This window comes from Eschrichtius robustus, chromosome 1, assembly GCF_028021215.1.
Source record: "Eschrichtius robustus isolate mEscRob2 chromosome 1, mEscRob2.pri, whole genome shotgun sequence".
In the NCBI taxonomy this organism is placed as follows: domain Eukaryota; kingdom Metazoa; phylum Chordata; class Mammalia; order Artiodactyla; family Eschrichtiidae; genus Eschrichtius; species Eschrichtius robustus.
Genome location: NC_090824.1, coordinates 63,103,515 through 63,116,923, shown reverse-complemented (window position 1 = coordinate 63,116,923; position 13,409 = coordinate 63,103,515). Strand labels below are relative to the sequence as shown.

General features: G+C 34.9%; 1 protein-coding gene across 4 annotated transcripts in view; it reads right to left on the bottom strand.

The window, feature by feature from the left end:
- RALGAPA1 (Ral GTPase activating protein catalytic subunit alpha 1) overlaps positions 1-13,409 on the bottom strand; it is a 222,410-nt gene that overhangs the window by 112,219 nt on the left and 96,782 nt on the right. The window lies entirely within an intron of this gene.

Sequence of the window (13,409 nt, the reverse complement as noted above, 5' to 3'; positions counted from 1 at the left end):
AAAAAGCTGACCTAAATATCCCATTGCAGAATCTTATAGGGTCTTATAAATTCCTGTTTCCTTCCTTACCAGGCAAGAGGCATCACCTTTTCTTCAAATCTTGCTTATCTATTTGATCACAGATTACACATGGAAATCTCCACCCTCTTCCTAAAGTTCTCTTTGTCAGGAAACTATTTATCTGTTCTACTGAGGTATTTTACTTTATTTAATTATAGTATTAAAATCTATTCATCCTATCAAATAAAACTAATACATTGCTAAAAAAAATTAATTGTACTTTTTCATTTCTGACACAAACACCATTAATCTACTAGGAAGAAACATTCTCTGCCTATCACTGGCCCATTCCATTAAATAACCATCAAACCCTAAAAACTGTACCTATGGCTTCTTACATTTCTTTTAAAGAATTACAAATTTTAGAGTCAAAATGGACATCATAGATTATTTAACTCTCTCACCGAGGAAACTGAGGCCCAAAGAGATGAAGCCACTCTCTCAAATTTGAGAAGCAGGTTTAGTGTTCAACGTCATTACATTGTTTTTACTGCCTCAAGTGCTAAGTATATGGTAAATCCTCAAAAATATTTACGAAATTGAAAATCGCAATATGAAATACTATTTAGCTGTAGAGATATATACAAATCACACATTTTAGAAGTAAAATACCATGTCTATGAATCTATCATGACCTTTAACATTACCTAGAAATAAATAAAAAAAATTTTTCAGAAGCCAGAAAAATATAATGAAAAAAGGACACAGAGTCAAAAAGTCAGATGTTGGGTACCCATTAGGCTTGTAATGCAAAGATTATAAATAACAGAACTATAACTGATCAAAATGAGAAGATTTAGATCCAGAGTAAAGCAGTTACTTGTCCAAGATCACAGATATACTTATTGATGGTGTTAGGTCTAAAACTTTGGTTTTCTTACTCCAGACTCTGACACCAGTTTTCTCATTTATAAAATGGGGATAGTAATTAAAAATATTCTCAGGATCCATGCAATGGATGAAAAGAGGCTAGTCCTTCTGCTATTTCACTCATATCCCTTTCTCTGTATGAGGTCCAAAAGGAGCCACCTTATACTAAATTCAGATCAAGAGAAGTTTGCAATATACTAAGACTGCACTATATTCCTGAAGATATACATTTGGACTCCCAATACGGGTCAAATACAAAATATCTCCTAAAGTTGAAACAATTTCTTGTTATCATTAAGTTGAGGAGAATACAACACTTTAAAAAAATGTTGGCTTTCTTCTTCACGCACTACACTTAGAATTCTTCTAAATGAAAAAGCAAGCATTTCCTCAGAAACTTTGTATTTATGCATTATACTCCATTTATTACTGTAGCAGATAAGTAACGCATATTTGTGTATCTTGACGAATGCTAAGTATTTTGGTTTATCTCCCATAATACGTCATAAGAACCTCTGCCTAGAGATCATATTCACATACTGGTAGAAGGAAAGCATGTCTTTTATATTAAAAATTAGTAGCTGCTAATTACTAAAATATGAAGCTAGTTCCTCAGGGGGAAAAAAACCTCTTAATCTGTAATACTAACATACCACTAGAAAATTTAAATAATTTCTAAAACGAGGTATAGAAAAAAGTGCCAAAATCCCTTTTACCAAAGTTAAATTCTATTCTCGGTTAATCATAAACACTAGCTATCAGTAATAATATTTTTACAGCTCCTGAATTCACAAAATCATTTATATTACTTTATGTAGAAAATGATGCCATTTAGAAGCTCGTTTTTTCTGAATTACCTAAAGGAAATGACAATGTCCTTTATGTAATTAAAAAAAACTTTTTTTGCCTATTTGGGCTATAATGGCAATGTACCTTCAAGGTAAGTTAAGAACTATAGAATATCTATGTTTCTGATTCTATTATTAGCAGAGGCTAGTAAAAACTCTACATCTTTTTATGACTAGATGTTCAATTTGTAGGTAATTCAAAGCAGTATGCACATCATTGAAATCATATGAAAAGACTGAAAAGCAATAAACCAAGCCCAAATAATTAACTTTAATTTTAGACCACTAAAATTTAAAACACTAAACTATCTTCTACTCTTATCCTTCTAATATTGTTTCCCTGACTCTTAAATTCTGGAAATAGACAAATGACCAATATTTTTTTTATAAGAAAATTATACAGTTTTATTTGTTTGCAAACATGTTATATAATGCCGTGTTTAAGTTAGATTCAAACTTTTCTTGTGATGTACTTTTTAAAATATTAACACAAATTATTTCAACAACAACAAAAAATCTAATTTAGAATTATGCTAGAATCTGCTGGTTTTCTAGGTGGAAACGCTGTAAAAGGTTACTATCACATATTGATGATGAGAAGAAATAAATTCCTTGATTGTGCAAAGAACCTGCTTGTTTGATTAGAGATAGAAAATTCTCCTCCTGATTAGGCAGAATTTAGGAACAGGATGGGGCATGAGACATACTATCTTCTTTCTCCTGATACTCAGAAAATAGAAGCAGAGAGATCAAAATATTTTGCTCTACAGTGCTCAATTCAAATATTGAAGTATTGTTAATAACCTTAGCAGTCTACATAATATGGCCTAGACAGACTAGAATCTAACAGCATCAAATATGGCAAACAAATGAGCAGTTTTGAGAACTAACTGGAAGAAAGTGGGTTTGTAAACTTTATTTCAGGGTGAGACACCCACAGTACTTGATTAGAAAATAATAAGAAACAGTTGCAAAAGTCAGTTGCCCACCATGCCTATGTTCTTTTACATCCCTTCTATCACGAAAGTATTATTTCTGACAGTAAAAGCTAATTTGCTTAAGAAGAATTATTGAGATTTCTGACTTCTCTTTGTTTATCAGGAAAATAAAGACTGAAAGACGGGGCTACCGTATGTGTAAAACTACAGTCTAGTGTAGAAGAGAGGACAGGAAAAATGTGCCTGCCCAGACACCAGCACTACCTGCAGAGCTTTAAAAAATAAACTAAGATACTCCTGCAACCCACAGGATATTATATCAAAATCTGAGACAGGAACCTGGGAAGAAACATTTGTTCAACATCAGATGAGTCTAATGTTAAGAACTAAAGTCACTGACAGTGTCAGTGCCCTTGAAATAGTCCCCAGAACTTAAGAAAAACTCTCCAACTATATTCAGCTATTCAACTAGTTTAGTCTATCTATATATAGCTATAACATATAGCATCACGTTCACAACAACGTAGGTTGAATGGTCATCTAACCAAGAATACTAGAGGAGAAAAAAGGGCTGGATAAAAATAGAGTACATTGAAAACTGACAGCTACTTCTTAGAAAACGTAGTATGTTAAAATAAACAAACGTAAAAGGAATTAAAAGAAGTGTCTTTTTACCCCGTAAGTATTCAAGAGTATCAAGTAAATATTTTTCTGGAAAACTCTACTTCTAACCAAAAGCTAGAGTGATTGTCTATGGGTAGTTTCATTGTCTTATTGGTGAAACAGTTATAGAAACCTCAACTCCTGAGCTTAGATGACGCATCCAGGAAATATATTATTATGAGTTCAATTAAGCCTGCTCATAGCAGGCGGAGAGAGAAAACTATGAAGAACAATTTCTTCTTTTATGTAGTTCACTTTCCTTTTTAATTTTGAATTATATACCTCCTCTTGGTTTGAGAGAAATCTGTGATCTTAGGGATGGTGAAAGGGACTTTACCTGAAATAACATTATTAATAAAAATGCACCTTCCCTCACATAAGCCTATAGTCAATTAGAAAGTAAGAGGGTACAAAGATAGGTTGTTAAAAAAAAACCCAGCAACCTCACCAAAAGTGGCAACGTCAGGGAAATACTCCTAAGAAGAGTATAGGAAAGCACCCAAGAATGCACCATAACTTTCCCTGAGCTAGAACATTTTGCATAGTAAGCACAGTTGACCCTTTAACAACACAGCTTTGAGCTGTGCAGGTCCTCTTATTTGTGGATTTTTACCAGTAAATACGTACTACAGCACAACACTACGTGCAGTTGGTTGAATCTGCCCATGTGAAACCACAAAAATGGAGGGCCCACTGTAAAGTTATACATGGATTTTGGACAACGTGAAAGGTCGGCACCCCTAACCCCTGCGTTGTTCAAGGGTCAACTGTATATTCAACACAAATTTGCTTCAGTCTAAAAGACAAGGCACTGTATGATCCTAGTCATACAAAAAATTTTTTTAAAAAGAAAAAAACTGATCTATGGTGATACAAATTACAAACTCTGTGTGTGTGTGTGTGTGTTTGTGTGTGTGTGTGTGTGAGAGAGAGAGAGTGACTGACTCGAAAGTGTCACTAGGGAATTTTGGGGGTAATGGAAACATTATACTTTGTCTGGGGTGAAAGATGATGGGAGGGTGTACAATTCTCAAAACTCACTGAACTGAACCCAGGAACTATGCATTTTATTATATGTTAATTAAGCCTTATTAAAGAGCAGACCATCCCAATACTGGAGATCAAGGACCTGAGGCAGAAGTGCAAAGCTGACCAGGTTCTGAGGCTTCTTAGAAATTGGGGCTTCACATAATGGTTGCTTTATTTGGTTTAAAAGTGAGTTGAGTTCTTAGAATTCTATATGCTATTATAATCTAATATAAATACAAAGATTTATTAGAAAACAACTTTTAGATTATGTACTTTTCTCAATTACTGATTCCCCTGGCTTAAGTTCCATTACTATAGATGATGAAGAATGCATTATTCAAGATTTACCATATAGTTAGTCAAATAATGACATTATAAATATACATTACCACTTCACTTAACCACCTGAGAAGAAAAAATCAAACATGAACAGAAAAAAAACTGACCATTTACAACCCAAAATATTGGTCATTGGCACAGCACTAAACTTAGCACTTCCAGAATGAACTGCAGGGATAGCATTAGAGTTCAAATAACTCAAAATGTTGATTGCTCAACCACTTTCCCAATTTCCCACACCTCCCCCAAAGAAATTAACTTTGAAGAGTTTATTTGATTAAGCAAAATTTGAAAGCAGAAGGATTAAAAAGTGAAAAAGGTGGTGCAGAAATTAGCAGAGGTGGCACTACCTGAAAGCTCATCAGAAAGGGGAGTGAGAACAATATCAGGCAAGAAGGGTTTGGAAGTATGGATCAGAACAGGAGCACTTTTAGCACTGCGTATATAGGCCGATGGCAGAGCACATTCACCAATGGATCGGCTTCTCATGGCTTTAAAAAAGGAAAAGAAAGAAGTGGGGAAGGAAAAAAGAAGTGACTATAATGAAAGGCTTGTGTCACAGAAAAAGCAGCCACAGAGAAAACTAAAAGATACAAAGGAAGGAAATCTTAAATTAAAACATTTCAGCACGGCAAATACTGGCAAGCTGTAAGAAAAGAAATCAGAGAACACATACAACATTTCCAATGTAAATTTTTTGGTGTAAAGCAGGAAAATTTTTTTTTATTATTAGCAGTTACAATGGTATATAGCATTAAAAACAGCAGACACTTTAATTAGCACTATGTTCTCAAAACCAAAGGTTGAAAAGTTCATCGAATGGAAACACTGAAAAGAACCAATATTAACAGTTCCAAGAAATTTTAGGTACCATATTTGGGCATTTCTCTGAGCCACTCTGAGGCAATTCTGAGCCATTCTTCTTAATGAAGCTGAATTCCAAGAACAAATTCTTTCTTTCATACTTTTTCCTAATAAAGTTTCAAAGTCACTCATAGGTCTTTTTTAGAGAATTTTATGTAATTCATAATCTAAAGAATTAAATCTCATGGTTAGTATTTGTTCCTGGTAAAAGAATGCTTGATGAAATCAGTACCTCCTATTTATATTAAAGTTAACAGTATAATTTTAAAATTTTAAGTAAAAACACAGAAAATGGAATTTGCAATCAGCATGAAGAATCGAGTTGAGAAAAATAAGTTTATGCTTACTCAAATCTTAAGCATATTATGTAAAAATTTAAAAGATTAAATTTTTAAAGACAAAAAACTTAAAAACTGGAATTTTTTAAAAAAAATTGCATTTGTAGTTGTATTTGGTAATTTCTTAAAAGTAACCAGTTCACAAAATTAAAGACAAATTCTGACACACTTAGAAATAATCAAGTTTATACTTCCCAAATATTTTTTAACTTAACTTTTAGTTTAGAGATTCTTGAATAAATGAAGGTATGTATGAATGGAGAATTTAAAAGAAACAATATTGCATAATAACCAGTGTAACAGTGACACTGATAAAAAAAATACATATATTTGAATGTTACCATCAATTCAAAATCTTAGATTTTTCTGATTATTAGAAACAGCTGGTTCCCCGATGCCTAAATCCCTTAGGCTGTCACATAAGGCCTTTGCAATCCAGCTGCAATATCCACGGAAACTTCTCCTTCTGTTCTCCCATGTTGCTGCCACACAGAATTTTATACTGTTTCTTGCAGATTTCATGCTCTTTTTACAACAACATGGCCCTGAGAGTTCATAATATATTTGGTCTTCTTTTCTTCTTGACACTCCTTCATACATAAAATGTCATATCATCTGTGATGCTTTTAAGACTCTCCCACATAATTAACTTACTAGCAATACAGCAATTTCCAAAACAAACAAGAATTCCTTCTTTTACAAAGCTTACAATCTATTTTTAGTGGACTGTATGTTTATATGTCAGCCTCCTAACTTTTCAAAGGCAAAAACTATATCTTCTTATCTTTATAACTCTGGTGCCTGGCACATATGAGTTCAATAAATCCTTACTGAATGAGTATCTGTATTTGGGCAGCACAGCATAATCATTTGAAAAAAAAAGTTTTCATTGTGAACATATAGAGGAGAAAACCAAAAAAAGTATTAACCAAAAACTAGATGTATGTCATAGAGTTATAACTGGAAAAGGATAATTAGAGAGTCCCTAACCCCCAAATTTATTAACGTTGGCAAAATAAAGGATTCTTTAAGAGCAGCTTTCAGGTAAATTTATGTGCAGCAAAACATGGAAGGTTGGAACATATTAAGAAAAGGCAACAACATGCTTCAGTGTATGACTTTCTGTATAATGTATTAAAGATAAGTATATTTTAAAATTGAAACCATATACAAAATGTCAGAATCTGACCCTACTCGTGATTTCCTGCTAGCTTCTTCTCCCTCTCGTGAAAGTGACCGACAATTTTATAATCCAATTTGAAATAAAAGTTACGTTGACTTCAAGGTAATCATTTCTTAAAACTTATTAGAGCAAAGACAAACACATAGGTAAAACTTGAAGTGCTGCTTATCAACACAAAAGGTAAAATGCCATCTACAGTTATAATCAGATGTGATTTTTAGAGATATTACTTTTAAAACTAAGTTGAATCAAATTTTTGATTCCACAGATGAATTACAAGTTTCTTGATTTTTTTCCCTTGGGTTAGATAATTCCTTGGAGATAACAATTCCTTCTATTCCTTCTTTCCCACCACCAACCTGAAGGAAGAGCTTGGGCATTTCCCTTGGAACTTCTCCCATTATCACAATGGTGTAAGTTTGTGTTCTGATCCTGAATGAATTCTTCAGAAGTGCACCTCTCCATCTGCTACTATACTACAGGTCTTTATGCATACCTGGAAATCTGTCAAGTGCCTCACAGCTGGGCAACCTATGCTACAGAAAATGACTTAATGAATTAGCTCCTGGGATTTTGGGGATTTACTAATCTAAAGCTTAGATCAGAGAATCTCTGTAAAGCCACTGAAACTGGTCTAACTTCAGTTAATTACCCTACAATAGTCTCTAAGTGTTCAAGTGAAAGGAAGAGTCACACGACTCTCACTTTAAATCAAAAGCTAGAAATGATTAAGTTTAGCGAGGAAGGCATGTCAAAAGCCAAGACAGGCCGAAAGCTAGACTGCTTGCTCCAAACAGCCAAGCTGTGACTGCAAAAAAGGAAAAGTTCTTGAAGGAAGTTAACAGTGAAAAGGCGAATGATAGAAAGCAAAACAGCCGTATTGCTGACATGGAGAAAGTTTTAGTTGTCTGGAAAGAAGAGCAAACCAGCCACAAGATTCTCTCAAGCCAAATCCTAATCCAGAGCCAGGTCCTAACTCTCTTCAGTTCTAGGAAGGCTGAGAGAGGTGAGGAAGCTGCAGAAGAAAAGCATGAAGCTAGCAGAGTTGGTTCATGAGATTTAAGGAAAGAAGCCATCTTCATAACATAAAAGTGCAAGTGGAAGCAGCAAGTGGTGATGTAGAAGCTGCAGCAAGCTATCCAAAAGATCTAACTAAGATCATTAATGAATGTGGCTACACAACAGATTTTCAATGTGGACGTAACAGCCTTCTATTGGAAGAAGATGCCATCGAGGACTTCCATAACTAGAGAGGAGGAGTCAATGCCTGGCTTCAAAGCTTCAAAGCTTCAAAGCACAGGCTGGCCCTCTTGTTAGGGGCTAATGCACCTGGGGACTTCAAGTTCAAGCCAATGCTCATTTACCATTCTGAAAATCCTGGGGCCCTTAAGAATTACGCTAAATCTACTCTGTGCTCTACCAGTGGAACAACAAAGCCTGGATGACAGCACATCTGTTTGTAAGATGGTTTACTGAATATTTTAAGCCCCACTGTCAAGACCTACTGCTCAGAAAAGATTCCTTTCAAAGTATTATTGCTCATTGACAATGCACCTGGTCACCCAAGAGCTCTGATGGAGATGTGCAATGAGATTCACACTGTTTTCATGTCTGCTAACACAACATCCATTCTGCAGCCCATGGATCAAAGAATTATTTCAACTTTCAAGTCTTATTCTTTAAGATACATTTCGTAAGGCTATAGCTGCTATAGATGGTGACTGCTCTGATGAATCTGGGCAAAGTATCGATACACTGAAAACCTTCTGGAAACAAGAAAACCATTCTAGATGCCATTAAGAACAATGTGATTCATGGGAAGAGGTCAAAATGTCAACATTAACAGGAGTTTGGAAGAAGTTAATTCCGATCCTCATGGATGACTTTAGTGGAGGAAGTAACTGCAAATGTGGTAGAAAGCACAACAGAACTAGCCTGAGGATGGGACTGAGATAAAACTCAGTCTCAAGATAAAACTTTGAAAAGGAGTTTCTTCTTATGAGTGAGCAAAGAAAGTGGTTTCTTGAGGTGGAATCTACTCCTGGTGAAGATGCTGTGAAGACTGTTGAAATGAGAACAAAGGATTTAGAATATTATGTAAGTTTAGTGGATAAAGCTGTGGCAGGGTTTGAGGGGACTGACTCCAATTCTGAAAGAAATTCTAGTGAGTAAAATGCGATAAAACATCATTGCATACTACAGAGAAATCGTTTGTGTAAGGAAGAGTCAACCAATGCTGCAAACTCCCTTAATGGTCTTACTTTAAGAAACTGTCACAGCCACCCCAACCTTCAGCAACCACCACCCTGATCAGTCAGCAGCCACCAGCAAAAAGACTATGAAGTGCTGAAGATTCAGACTCATGGTTACCATTTTTGGGCAATATTTTAAATTAAGGTATGTAACATTGTTTCTTTAGACATAATACTACTGAACACTTAACAGACTGCAGTGTAGTGTAAACATAACCTTTATATGCACTGGGAAACCAAAAAATTCGTGTGACCCGCTTTATTGGGATATTTGCTTTATTGTGGTGGTCTGGAACCAAACCTGCACTATCTCCTGAGGTCTGCCTGTACACTTTAATTTTTAAAAAGCAGTTCCAGGTTTATGGGAAAATTGAGTGGCAAGTACAAAGAGTTCCAATATATCCCCTTCTTCTCCCACCGCCACCTCGAGTTTCCCCAAGTACTGACATCTTTCATTGGTATGGTACATTTTCTACAACTGATGAGCTAATACTGATACAGTGTCATTAACAAAATCCACGGTTTACATTAGGGATCACTCTTTGTGTTGTACATTCTATGGGCTTTTGACAAACGTATAACATGTATACACCATTACGGTATCATACAGAATACTTTCACTGCTCTAAAAACCCACTGTGCTCCACCTATTCGTCCCTTCTTGTTGCCCTGCTCCCCACCTCCACCTCTGGCAATCAGTAATCTTTTTATTGTCTCTTTAGTTTTCCCTTTTCCAGAATATCATATAGTTGGAATCATAGTGTATGTAACCTTTTCAGATTGGCTTCTTTCACTTAGCAATATGCATCCGGAGCTCCTCCATATTTTTTCCATGGCCTGATAGCTCACTTCTTATTTTCAAAGAATAATATTCCACTGTGTGGATGTACCACTGTTTGTTAATTCATTCACCTATTTAAGAATATCTTGGTTGATTCCAAGTTCTGGCATAAATTCTGAGTTTACGAATAAAGCTGCTTCAAATATTTGAGTGCCAATGTTTGTGTGGACATACGTTTTCAACTTACCTGGGTAAATGCCAAGGACGGTTTGATTCTATGGTAAGAGTATGTTTAGTTTTCTAGGAAACTACCAAACTGTCTTCCAAAGTGGCTGTACCATTCCCACGAGCAATGAGAGTTACTGTTGCTCCATATCCTTGTCAGCATTTCATGTTGTCAGTGTTCTGGATTTCAGCCATTCTAATAGATATGTAGTGGTATCTCATTGTTTTAAGGGCAATTTAATTCCAAATCCTATAGATTAAACCTACAGACATATCTGCATGTAAGCACAAAGTATAGAAATATACATGACTATATTCTGTACCATTTTTAAGAGCACAAAATTGGAAATAAACTAAAAGTCCATCTTCAGGATACAGGTTAAATTATGGTACTGACATGTAATGAAATCTGATGCAAGGAGTTCAACATTTTCTAGTATTAGTATTTTCCAACTTTATGCAGCTACCTTTCTAAACAAAATTTGTAATGCTTTAACTTTTTTTTTTTTAACATCTTTATTGGAGTATAATTGCTTTACAATGGTGTGTTAGTTTCTGCTTTATAACAAAGTGGATCAGCTATACATATACATATATCCCCATATCTCTCCCCACTTGCGTCTCCCTCCGTCCCACCCTCCCTATGCCACCCCTCTAGGTGGTCACAAAGCACCGAGCTGATCTCCCTGTGCTATGCAGCTGCTTCCCACTAGCTATCGGTTTTACATTTGGTAGTGTATATATGCCCATGCCACTCTCTCTCTTTGTCCCAGCTTATCCTTCCCCCTCCCTGTGTCCTCAAGTCCATTCTCTAGTAGGTCAGCATCTTTATTCCCGGCCTACCCCTAGTTTCTTCATGACCATTTTTTTTTTTTTTTAGATTCCATATGTATGTGTTAGCATACGGTATTTGTTTTTCTCTTTCTGACTTACTTCACTCTGTATGACAGACTCTAGGTCCATCCACCTCACTACAAGTAACTCAATTTTGTTTCTTCTTATGGTTGAGTAACATTCCATTGTATATATGTGCCACATCTTCTTTATCCATTCATCTGTTGATGGACACTTAGGTTGCTTCCATGTCCTGGCTATTGTAAATAGAGCTGCAATGAACATTGTAGTACATGACTTTTTGAATTATGGTTTTCTCAGGGTATATGCCCAGTAGTGGGATTGCTGGGTCGTATGGTAATTCTATTTTTAGTTTTTTAAGGAACCTCCATACTGTTCTCCACAGTGGCTGTACCAATTTACATTCCCACCAACAGTGCAAGAGGGTTCCCTTTTCTCCACACCCTCTCCAGAATTTATTGTTTGTAGATTTTTTGATGATGGCCATTCTGATCGGTGTGAGATGATATCTCATTGTAGTTTTGATTTGCATTTCTCTAATGATTAATGATGTTGAGCATTCTTTCATGTGTTTGTTGGCAATCTGTATATCTTCTTTGGAGAAATGTCTATTTAGGTCTTCTGCCCATTTTTGGATTGGGTTGTTTTTTTGATAGTGAGCTGTATGAGCTGCTTGTAAATTTTGGAGATTAATCCTTTGTCAGTTGCTTCATTTGCAAATATTTTCTCCCATTCTGAGGGTTGTCTTTTCGTCTTGTTTATGGTTTCCTTTGCTGTGGTAATGCTTTAACTTTTTATTTGATAGGTTAGTCCAGTGAGCAAGCCAGGCAAGACTGTTTTAACATAGGTATCAGAAAGTAATCATAGTCAGCTATACTTTTAAGATGAGTATTTTACTCACACATGCTTTTACAAAGATTAGAAATACGCCAACATGTTAGCAATGATTTCTTCTCATTAGACACCTAATATGCTTTTGCGCTTCCTTAAACTTTACTTTCCACACTAAGCATAAATTACTTCCATAATCAGAAAAGTATATATATATGGAACTTTTTAAAAAGATTCTAGTTTTAAGTAAAATTTTAAAATTAAAAGAACAATTCCTTCTTAACCAATATAGAAATATTTTCTATAAATGTGACATTAACATAAAATGAAGAAAGGCATTTCAGATGTAATCAACATCTTCCCAAGAATTTCAAAATGTAATTCTATACCAAAATTAAATTATATTAATTTTTATCCATCAATATCCTTTTTCCTTGTATAATCTCTCATTTTTCTGGCTTGACATATACAATCAATATATTCTATGGTTATTTTATAGGCAGAAGACAATTGTGAAAATATTCTTTTGAACAATTTTAAACATTTTTAATTCTTCTAAAATCTTTAATTTCCCTATTCTCTTTCTACTTTTGTTTATTCCTTTAGAACTGTAATTCTTAACACTTCAGAACCCATCATTTCATAGAAGACATGTCCTACAACAATGCTTTTCAATTTTTTTAAAATAGTAGTGTTTTTCACTGATTACCATCAAATATAGATATATTCCCACAGAAAATTCTCCTTCCACAGAATCACAGATTGCAAAGCCTGAAGTAACGTCAAGCAATTTTGTTTCAGGCATGTGAGATATTATCATACCCACTATACAGATGAAGTAAATAAAGCCTAGAAAGTTCAGTAAATTATTCAAGGTTATCTAACTATTTAGTGACGAAAGAGTGAAAAAAAAGATCAGGACAAAGTCCTTGTTTTTCCTTGCAGCACTCTTTCTACTACAATGAAGACCAAGTTATAAATCTCTGAGAGGAAAAGGAATAAGATGGTAACTAGGTCCACAGTATGCTGAGTGATCCTATATCCAGAAATACTTCCCATCATAGAAATTTCTTCCATGCTTGTTAAAGGCAGCAAGGAACCTAACAATATACTCCACCTTGGCCTCAGCTGTCTTACAAGTAGAGAGCATGAATTCCTCACTGGAAGTTTGTGAAGCCAATATAATTGTGTAATTGTAGCACTGAAAATAAGCTACCTAATTTTCCATGTTTATGAGTATATTCACTTAGTAGAAACTATATCAATTAATACATGAGTTCTGTTAAGTGAATCAGAGTCCTACTTCTTCAATTCTGTAAAGTAACGGTTTAAA